This window comes from Andrographis paniculata, unplaced genomic scaffold (assembly GCF_009805555.1).
Source record: "Andrographis paniculata isolate CXL003 unplaced genomic scaffold, ASM980555v1 Contig80END, whole genome shotgun sequence".
Lineage (NCBI taxonomy): Eukaryota > Viridiplantae > Streptophyta > Magnoliopsida > Lamiales > Acanthaceae > Andrographis > Andrographis paniculata.
In genome coordinates, this window is record NW_026137618.1 from 3,609,099 (window position 1) to 3,621,390 (window position 12,292).

Below are 12,292 nucleotides of genomic sequence, written 5' to 3' on the forward strand. Positions count from 1 at the left end.
TGTAGTACCGACTTTGAACATTCATAATAAAATTTCTATATAATTATCTACAGAGAGTGAACTTGCACATTTCTCAAATCTTGAATAGAGTAATTGAGAGTTCAAAGATTGAATTTCTACCTCTAAGTATTTGGAGAGTCGCATTCAAACTCAAGGTGATGACTATTTTCAATATATTATCATATTCTTCATTTTCTCTTTTGATAGATTGTTGATGCAATTATCATTTGGTTTTAACTAAAGTGCGAGTAAACCTACTTTTTCGATGCACTTGAGGTTAGATTTTATGACACACTCTAGGTTCGAGAAAAAGCTCAAACCTCTTCCCTTCTCATTATCCCATAGAAAATTTAGTCATATGTTTGTCATAATCTAAAATAAACTTATAGGAATACTATTTTGTTTAATTATATAAATCAAACCACACACATGTCCTAAATCTATAATTGGGTCATAAGGAATTAATAGATTTTACATTCTACATCTATTATTTGGAGAGCCGAATCTAGACTTAAGGTGATGTTTGTTTTTTAATCTATCCTCATATTCCTTCTCTCTTTCTCTTTTGATAAATTTTCGATGTTGTTAATCATTTAGATTTAACTACAATGAGATTGAATTTCCATTTTTGAAACACTTTCGATTCTTTCGATACACTCGAAGTTTGACAAAAACTTGAAATTTTTTATCTCCTTCTCGATAAGATGATATTGTGGATTTCCAATCAAAATTTATAACTAAGTGATATAATATTTTGTTTTTCCCTCTCTATAATTGAGTAATCAAGAATTCGGAGATGTAGCATTTTAAATCCATTATTTGGTGAGTGGCATCTAAAGTAAAGGTTATGTTTTTTTTATCAATCTATTCTTATATGCACTCTCTCTGTTATTACTGTTATTCATTCATTTTTTTAAGCTACACTTCAACTAGATTTGGGTTTCCGATACACTCGAAGTTTTATGATACACTCGATCTTCATAGAAAAATCAAAATTATTTCTTCTGATTTGATACACTAAAAGTTTTATCAATATATTTGAGGTTCGATAAAAACTCAAAATTATTTATCTTTTTCTCAGCCAAATGATGTTATCATATATTGGTCGTATTTTAAATAAATCTATATACTATCATTCATTCCTTTATAAATTTGAGTAGTTAAATCTAAACTCAAGGTGATTTTTATTATATTTTCTATCTGTTATCATAGTTGTTCTACTTCCTTTTCCGGCGCATTGTCAGATGTGAACATTTCTCAAATCTAATTGAGTGGTCATGAGAATTCAAAGTTATCATACTTTATATTTGCTCAATTTTTCTTCTTTGAGATGAAAAATATATTTGGATGTAATCTTTTGGATAAAAAATAGAGACAAAATAAGATATGCATATATATAATACATGGAAATGTGTGAAAATGACTTAAACAATATAAGTAAACAAACAATTAATAATACAATGATTTTAAAATTTTAGCCATTTTGAATTTATTCAATGTTCTTAAGCCAGACTCCACTCAATTAATAGTATCGTCTTGTCCCGTAAGGGATGGCCTGATGGTGAAGGCGTTGGACTTGTGACCGTGAGGTCATGGGTTCAAACTGCCGACGCCTCAGGTCACCTGCCACACATGGTTCGCCTAGTGCGACTTTCCCATCGGGTCTGGTTTGCAGGGTATTAGGTTCGGCCGGGGGTTTACCCAGTGCGCACTTTCGGGTATAAAGTGAATCATGTACATTTCTTAAATCTAGAAGTGAGTAGTTGAGAATTTGGACTGGATCTACTTTTTTGATAACGAATTATTCTGCTCCTTTATATAAAGAAGACATACATGTTTTAAATCAAGAATTTAGAAGTCAAGTATTAAGAGATTTCAGATTCTACATCTATTATTTGGCGAGCCGAACCTAAACTCAAGGCGACCTTCATGTTGTTAACTTTCAACACTCAAGCATATTAAATGGAATATAAAGGGAATATTTAGATGTTCATTTAATATTTTCATATTTCTCGAGGAGTATGAATTTTTTCATACTTTATATAAATTGTTCATCATGATGACATACATGGCTTGCAGTAAGACTATTGGTATTTTGTTACGAAGAATTCAATTATTTTTAACCATCTATACCTTATTATATAAGATAATCACCAATCAATGAATTACCAAGGACTGAAAAGAGCATCATTGGTGCTCAAAGTGAACAAAGTTGGTTGTATATGTTGTGTAACTTTCCCATGTCCCACGTCGGAAGTGTGATTAAAAAGTGGGGCATTGGCTCCTATAAATGGACCCCTTTGGGTCCTATTTTAAAACACGACAACAAACTTTTTTCCTTTAGTAACTAGAGAGAGTTAAATTGAGATTTGGTGAGTTGTTGTGAAGAGAGTTTTACAATTAACTCAATCACATTGTTTGGGTAGAGGTAGGTGGTACCATTTTAATTATTTCATTATTACTAAGTATAATCTTGAATGCAACTCCCAAGATCTATTTTATATTCTTCCATATGCATTATATGTTATGTTAATGGGTATTATCCAATAATCATCATTTCAGTTGCATGATGTCCCCCCTCATTTTGATTGCTTACACTAGAAATTGTAAATCCTTGAACGGATGACAATATGGTTCTAATATATGGTACATCTAATTTGTACTTTAATATTTTGATTGGGGCTTGGTGTTAAAATACTTGAAATCTAAACTGAAGCTACTATTGTTGGTTATCAAAATGTAAATTTTGAATTTATATTTAATTTTTTATAATTTTTTTTTGAAAAAAATTAAAATATTAAGTCGGTCAGGTCTACATTGGGGTCCAAATCTTGATCTAACTTTAGAATTATAATTTTAAATGTCCATACAGATATGCTCAATATTCTTCTGGTTTTCTCGGATCTATCTCGGGTCTGATCAAATTATAGTCAAACTTAAAGAAAATTTTGGATTTAAATATTTGTATTCAGTTTAAGTTCTGTATTTATTCATACTTGATTTATATACTACCAATTAATATAGTATTTTGAAAAAGAATACATTGTATTTTTATGTAGGAATTATTTCAAGGGAAAATACAAATATTTTTTCTTTTAGTAATATATTGTGAAAATTTGTAAAATAATTTTAGATATTTATTATTTATGTAGCTTAATTTTATGAGGACAAAGAATAAATATTGTTTTGTAAATAATATGTGGTTGCTTTTATATGAAATCTGATCTGATAACTTGTTCCGCCTATCAGATATATGCTTCGTATAAATTAAAATTAGAATATTCCTATGACAAAATATTCTATTCCTTGGTGGTGTATTGGAAGGGTTCGTGCAGCAGAGATGAGGATCGAGAGAAATATCTCTATTGAAGTGATGAGCATGGGGCTGCTCGACAGGGATGAAGTGGCACATGACTACCCGACACCAACGATGTTCGAGTGCGTTGAGCCTGTGAGATATGTGCCGTTTCTGGAGGTGGAACCTGTAGTGACTGAAGATACACTAAATAAGATATCTGCAATGATTAAGCATATATATGGAAGCAGTAATGTTTTCTTTACTTGTTTGTTCGCTTATTAGTGAAAACTTCAAGGGAGAAAAATATAACGTTAGGATTTCTCCAACATGGTGAAACATATCTTCAATAAATATGCATTTGTAATCTTTTATTTGATACTCAAATTGAATTTCCATGAGATGCAGGTCGATGGAGGGCTCCAGGCAGCTCAAAATGAAGGACGCACCTACAAAAAACATGACCTGTCCTATATGGGTAGCCAAGGATTGATTTGCACGTCCTGTGGTCATTTGGAGCTTGATGCATACCAGGTTTTGAGTAAATGGGTAATTGCTTTCGCCTTTATAGGTGGACAACTTGTTTCGATAGGTTAGAACAAGTAGATGATCAAGAAGGCAATGGTTGACTAAAGAAAATTCTAACATTTGAAAATTATCACTGATTGACAATCACATATAGTCTCTTTATTCAGGGACAGAAACTGAAAATGAGAGAAAAATATTGCAGAAGAAAGGCAGTATGCGTAAAATGCAGTCTTTGGTGATAGTTTAATCCATTGTAAAAAATAAATAAAAATCAAAGCATACTTCATTTGATTAAGGCCAAAATCTATGCTAGGCATAATTTTTTAGCACATTTCATGGCTTTGACTTGGACTAGCATTAGTTTAGGATTAATTCTTATTGTTTTTTTTTTCATTTCTTATCTTATTTGGTTGTATATAAATAGGTGTTAATTCATTGTTTGTATCATCACTTGAAGAAGTATAGCAATACAAAGTCCTTTGAGTTATTCTCTAGCCATGTTTGCTTTCTCGTTTATTTTTTGGATTTTGCCTTCATTCAGAAGGAGATTTAAATGAAATTTTGGAGTATTTGAGGAATTGCGCTCATACTTATGCTCCAATTTTTGGCGATGAGTGTATAGTCCATGAACTAGACTGCCACTCCAATCAGGATTGTTGAGATATTTTAGATTTAAATTTAATTTAATATTTGTTTAAATTAGTTTTGATTGGTCTATTTTAGATTTGGTAAATTTAGATTACAATTTGATTTTATCCATAGGTTGAGTTGTTCTGATTACAGTTTGTCGAGTCTCTTCCAAACTATATATAGGCTCTCCAATACGTGTCTCCCCTTGAAATTGACGATTTGGAACGAGATTCGGGGGATAGTTTCAGCAGCAGCAGTGCCGATAGGCCCTCTAATTCGATGGCTTCAGCTGAAGAAGTAACTGGTATAGATGGAGATTCAGTGGATGCTGCCAGCGGAGGCGTTGCTGATACCCCCTGATGTATCAGAAGAGTGCAAAGGAGTCAGAGAATTGCGGAATGCTGTCTGCAGAGGATCAATATGCACTCTGTGGAGGCTTCAGGTCAGTGCAGAATCGGAACGGAAGGCTGCAGTGAACTCCCCTCAGAGGAAGACAAAGAAGCGGAGGAGGCTGTCTGAGATTTGTGAAATTGAATAACACAGATTGGAGCAGGCGGGTACAGTCTCAAAAGCACAGCATTTGAAAGCTCCACGGACTGGGACAAACAGCCGTGATGGAGATGACATCCCTTATTGGCTTAAGGAGATGACGAAGTTCATGACAGGGGCCAAAACGACTTGACATCTCCAAGTTCCTAGAAGAATCCATTCTCGTACCACCATCTGGGACAATGCATACAGGTGAAGCTGAAGACTGCTCTGCTATTCCGAAGAAGTTCAGGTTTGAAGACCATTTTGTTTCAATAGAGAATAACTGATTCGACACTGACTGAGAACTAATACAGCACTATTTTAATTCAGAAAACAATATGACAACTAGCGTTGCATTCACAGCCTGCAGGCTGTTCACGTGGATGAGGAGGAGGAAGACACTCAGGAGCGCAGATGTGCTCCAGGGCTGCATGAATAGACATTCGAAGGTGATAAAGGATTGTATTATCACTACTGTCAACATATGGCGATTCATCCGAAGGATATACTTCCTCCATGGGAAGTATATATCGATTGCTTCCTTTACAGAACTAAAATCAGAAAATCAGCCAACTGTTGTTAACATAAAAATTTGTTCCTTTTAATTTATCTGTTCTCCCTAATTTATGACTTCTTTCTCGTTTTGCAGGCAATCAAAGCTCATCGTGCACTGGGAAAGAAGAAGAAGCAGGAGAATGGGGAGGGTCTGCATCTCGGCGCCATTAATTTCCCAGTAGCGGATGCAGCTGAGGTAAGCTGCTGGACAAGCGGCTCAGTTTGGAGCATCAAGGCTGGTGTACAAGAAACTATGTACGAACACCAGCGAGAAGGACTTGAGTTACCCACCGGAAGAACTTGGCGGGGAGTACTGATATTAGCTACAATCTTTTTGAGAAGTTAACGGTGCAGAAGCACATGGAGGAAACAAATGCAGGCAAGGAGGGGCAGAGGACAGGTGCTGAACAGAACTTGCAAGTTCTAAGGTCGACAGTTCTTGAGATGCCTGGACTAGTGATTCTTGATGAAGGCCATACTCCTCGTAACCACACAAGTAAGATTTGGACTGCACTAGTTCAGCTCAAGAGAGAAAAGCGTGTCATATTTTCCGGGATGCCATTCCGAAACAACTTCGAAGAGCTGTTCAACACCCTGAAGATCGTAAGGCCGACAGTGGAAGGAAAGATTAAGCAGGATCGGACATTTGCTGAAAATTCAGAATTCAGATAAGAAAGCCCAAAGCTCTCGGCCTGCTTTGCAACCTGAAGCAATCAATCATACAATGGAGAGGCTTAAAGTCTCCATGTCACCGTTTGTGCACGTGCACAAGGGAGCTGTCCTGCAAAAGAATCTCCCAGATTAAGAGACTGTGTCATCCTCCTGAAACCAAATGGATTGCAAAGAATCTGATGGACAGGTCGGAAGGGCAATAGTTAAGGAAAACGCTAAAGAGTGAATTTGAATTTTCTTTGGTATCTGTTCATCCTTACCTCACCCAGAATTACAAGTAGCAAGTCAACCAATGGAATTGATATGCAAGCAGTCAAGGAGTCAAAGCTCATTCCTGGCGAAGGAGTCAAAACAAAATTCATCCTCGACTTTGTCCGCCTCAGTATGATGCTGAATGAAAAACTGCTCATCTTCAGCCAATAAATTCCGCCCTTGGAACTGATCAAAGAGCATCTGACCGCGACCTTTCAGTGGAACACCGGGAAGGAAATTATGATGCTGGAAGGAAAGCTACAGAAGAAGCAACACCAGAATGTGTTCAAGGCATTCAATGATTCAGAAAATGATTAAAAAATCTTGCAGGTGCCAACGAGGTGCTGCTCTGAGGGCATAAGTCTGGTTTGGGCTTCCAGGGTCATTCTGCTGGAATCCTTCAGTCAAAAAGCAAAAAACGTTTGTCCATACCTACCATCTAATGACTGCTGGAATGTTTGAGGCCGACAAATATTGCCGTCAACAGGCTATTAGAATTCGTCTTCTGCTCTTCTTCGAACGAGAAGGATATATCAAAGCAGCTGATGCCGGAGATTGAGGACAGGATTCTGGAATTTATGATCCAGCACCCGAAGACAAAAGATATATTTGAAAAGGTCATCCACCAACCGAAGAACGATGACTTGATCCAGTCCATGGACGTCAGAGGTTGAGAATATTCCCAGGAGTATAAAGGTACTTATTGAGTTAAAAAGATTGATGAGTTGATTGATCGTTTTTGTTTGGGAATTGTTTGGTCGAATTGTTGCAAGAAACAGAATGTGATGGGATTTATAGTTTTTTAAGAAGTTTGGAATTTATTTTTCTTCCCTCTTATCATTTGGAAGTTTTAGCTTGTTCTATGCCATAAACAAAATATGATCTATTGCCGTCCATATAGGTTTTCGATGATTTTGAAATGTAGAAACATGTAGTATGGGTTGTGATTTATATAGATTTATGATGAATTTTGGAAGTTTTTAATTTTTTTTTTTTTTAATCGTAGTTTTAATTTGAAATTGCTCTAGGTTTGTACTAAATGTGTGATTGGATAGATTAAGTTAAAAGATTTTAAGAATATTCTCTTAATATTTTGATAGTGATTTTTGTATCATTGTACTTTGTGATCCTTCTATTATATAAATAACCACTGAAATCTTGAAAATGACTATTATCTTTTAGTTGTCTGTTATGTTTTTGTACAATACTTTTAGTGATTTGAAAAAGGTAATGTATTGCAAATGGAAAAAGAGATGATGCATAGATAAAGAGGAGATGATGAATTGGGTAAAATAGAGTTTTAGTGAAATGAGTATTCGTAAGGAAATATTTTTGACCTAATCAATTGGTGATTTGTGTTTTTCTTTTTTTTTTTTTTTTGGAATAATAATTTGAAGGCGATGATTTGTAAAATTCAAATAGTGTGTTTTTAAAGAAATTTGTGAGAGTTTAACAGTAAAAATTAAAAAAAGAGATTTAGAAATTGTTGATTAATATAAATATCATGAAAACAGAAATTAAGAAATCATCCATTTCTCATATTAGAATGATCTTATTCAAACAAACAAGGAAATATGACAATTAGTCTACATAACAATGATGCAGAGATAGATAAAGAGAATTGAATGCTTCAAAAAATATTGGCAATCTTACTACAAAGTACAAAGTTTGCACGACTCATCATTTGTATAAGATATCACGAATTCATACTGCTTGACAGCATGCAATAATAATATTAAATATATAACATATCAATCTTTTCTTTAAGTCCCATTCAATATACTTGAGTCAAAATAGTTATCAATTTCAATTCTTCTTAACAACATGATAATGTATACGAACATTCTTTCAGAAAAAATAAAATTATACTCTCTAATCACAAAATCCCTATGGACAACACAGACAAAACAATGTATTCAAGATTCCTTAAAACACTTTTTGTACTTTCACTTTTATGATTTGACACTATAGTTTTCGCAGAATATAAATGTAATAACAAAATTTCAAAAACAGAAGTGCATCATTTCTAATTTCAATTTTCCAAAGCAATCCAATCAAAGTAGTTGTTTAATGCTCCGAACATTCTTTAATTTTCACACCAATATATTAATCTAAGTAAACAGAGTTGTAGAAAAACAATCCAATGAAAACATTTCATCATTTTGAATATTCTTTAACTTATACAACAAACAAATTAAATCATACCTGAATTTCTGTTAGACGTCAGAACTTGAAACTAACTTATCCATTTAATTTTTCACATTAACCGAAAAAATCCGTGCAAGATGTCAGGGAAAGCATAAATAACAATGACTTTCATTTATTATATATAATTATTGAATTTAACATATCCAACAAAAAAGGATTTCTATTAGACATAAGCAATCCATTGAATATTTCACATATACCGAAAAATCCGTGCAAGATGTCAGGGAAAGAATGGATAACGATGACTTTTATTTATTATATATAATGATTGAATTTAACATATCCAACAAAAAAATAAAATCGTAACTGGATTTCTGTTAGACATAAGCAGTTGGAACTAACTTATCCATTTAATATTTTGCATACACCCAAAAAATACGAGCAAGATGTCAGGGAAATAATGGATGACAATGAATTTTATTTATTATATATAATTATTAATTTTAATATATACAAAAAAAAGATTTAAATCATATCTAGATTTATGTTAGACATAAGAAGTTGGAATTAACTTATCTATTGAATTTTTCAGATACACAACAAAAAAAATCGTTATAAGATGTTAGGAAAAGCATAAATAACAATAAATTTTATTTATTATATATAATGATTGAATTTAACATATCCAACAAAAAAATTAAATCATAACTGGATTTCTGTTAGACATAAGCAGTTGGAACTAACTTATCCATTTAATATTTCACATATACCGAAAAACCCGTGCAAGATGTCAAGGAAAGAATGGATAACGATGAATTTTATTTATTATATATAACGATTGAATTTAACTTATCCAGAAAAAAGAATTAAATCGTACCTGGATTTCTATTAGACGTCAGAAATTGGAACTAACTTATCCATTGAATTTTTCACATTCACCGAGAAAATCCGTGGAAGATGTCATGGTAAGAATGGATAACAATGACTTTTATTTATTATATATAATGATTGAATTTAACTTATCCAACAAAAATAATAAAATAATACCTGGATTTCTGTTAGACGTCAGAAGTTGAAACTATTTCATACATTAAATTTTTCACATGCACCAAAAAACTCCGTGCAAGAGGTCAGAGAATAAATGGATAACAATAAATTTTGTTTACAATATATAATGATTGAATTTAATATATTCAACAAAAATAATTAAATCATACCTAGAGTTATGTTAGACGTCAAAAGTTGGAATTAACTTATCCATTGGATTTTTCACATACCCAAAATAAATCCGTGCAAGATGTCAGGTAAAGAATGAATAACAATGAAATTTATTTATTATATATAATGATTGAATTTAACTTATCCAACAAAAGGTATTAAATTACACTTAGATTTCTGTCAGACGTCATAAGTTGCAACTAAAGAATCCATTGAATTTTTCACATACACCAAAAAAATTCATGCAAGATGTCAGCGAAAGAATGGATAACAATTACTTTTATTTATTATATATAATGATTGAATTTAACTTATCCAACAATAAGAAATAAATCATACCTGGATTTCTGTTAAACGTCAGAGGTTGAAACTATTTTATGCATTGAATTTTTCGTATACACCCAAAAAATCCGTGCAAGATGTCGGGAAAATAATGGATGACAATGAATTTTATTTATTATATATAATTATTGAATTTAATATATACAACAAAAAGATTTAAATCATACCTAGACATAAGAAGTTAGAATTAACTTATCCATTGAATTTTTCAGAGACACAACAAAAAAATAGTTATAAGATGTCAGGAAAAACATAAATAACAATGACTTTTACTTATTATATAAAATGATTGAATTAAACTTATCTAACAAAAAGATTTAAATCATACCTAGATTTCTGTTTAACATGAGTGGAACTAACTTATCCATTGAATTTTTCACATACACCAAAAAAATCCGTGCAAGATGTCAGGGAAATAATGGATGACAACGAATTTTATTTATTATATATAATGATTAAATTTAATATATACAACAAAAAGATTTAAATCGTACCTTGATTTCTATTAGACATCAGAAGTTTGAATTTTTCACATACACCAAAAAAACATCCATGCAAAATGTGAGGTAAAGACAATGAATTTTATTTATTATACATAAATATTGAATTTAACTTATCCAACAAAAAGTATTAAATAATATCTAGATTTATGTTAGACATTAGAAGTTGGAACTAACTTATCAATTGATTTTTTCACATACACCGAAAAAATCCGTGCAAAATGTCAGGGAAAGAATGGACAACAATGATTTTTATTTATTATATTTAATAATTGAATTTAACTTATCCAACAAAAAGAATAAAATCGTACCTGGGTTTCTGTTAGACGTCAAAATTTGAAACTAATTTATCCATTGAATTTTTCACATACACTGAAAAAAACCGTGCAAGATGTCAGGGATAGAATGGATAACAATGACTTTTATCTATTATATATAATGATTTAATTTAGATTATCCAACTAAAAGAATAAAATCATACATGGATTTCTGTTGGACGTCAAAAGTTGGAACTATTTTATACATTGAATTTTTTACATACACCAAAAAAACTCCGTGCAAGAGATCAGAGAATAAATGGATAACAATAAAAATTTTTTTATAATATATAATGATTGAATTTAATATATTCAAAAAAAAATAATCAAATCATACCTAGAGTTATGTTAGACGTCAAAAGTTGGAACTAACTTATCCATTTAATTCTTCACAAACACAAAAAAAATCCGTGCAAGATGTTAGGGAAAGAATAGATAACAATGAATTTTATTTATTATATATAGTGATTATTTTTGTTAGACATGAAAAGATAGAACAAACTTATCCATTGAATTTTTCAGATACACCAAAAAATCCGTTCAAGATGCCAGGTAAACAATGGATAACAATGAATTTTATTTATTATATATAATGATTGAATTTATATTATCCAACAAAAAGTATTAAATTATACTTAGATTTATGTTAGACGTCATAAGTTTCAACTAACTTATCCATTAAATTTTTCACATACACCAAAAAAATCTGTGCAAGATGTCATGGAAATAATGGATAACAGTTACTTTTATTTATTATATATAATGATTGAATTTGACTTATCCAACAAAAGGAAGTATGGAACTATTTTATGCATTGAATTTTTCGCATACACCAAAAAAGTCTGTGCAAGATATCATAGAAAAATGGATAATAACGAATTTTATTAATAATATATAATGATTGAATTTAATATATTCAACAAAAAGAATTAAATCATACCTAGATTTATGTTAGACGTCAGAAATTTGAACTAACTTATCCGATTAATTCTTCACATACACCAAAAAAAAAAAATCCGTGCAAAATGTCAGATAAAGAATGAATAACAATGAATCTTGTTTATTATATATAATGATTTAACTTCTCCAACAAAAAGTATTAAATTATAACTAGATTTTTGTTAGATGTCAGAAGTTGAAACTAACTTATCCATTGAATTTTTCATATTCACTGAAAAAATCCGTGCAAGATTTCAGGGATAGAATAGATAACAATGACTTTTATCTATTATATATAATATGTAATGATTGAATTTAACTTATCCAACAAAAAGAATAAAATCATACCTGGATTTCTGTTGGAT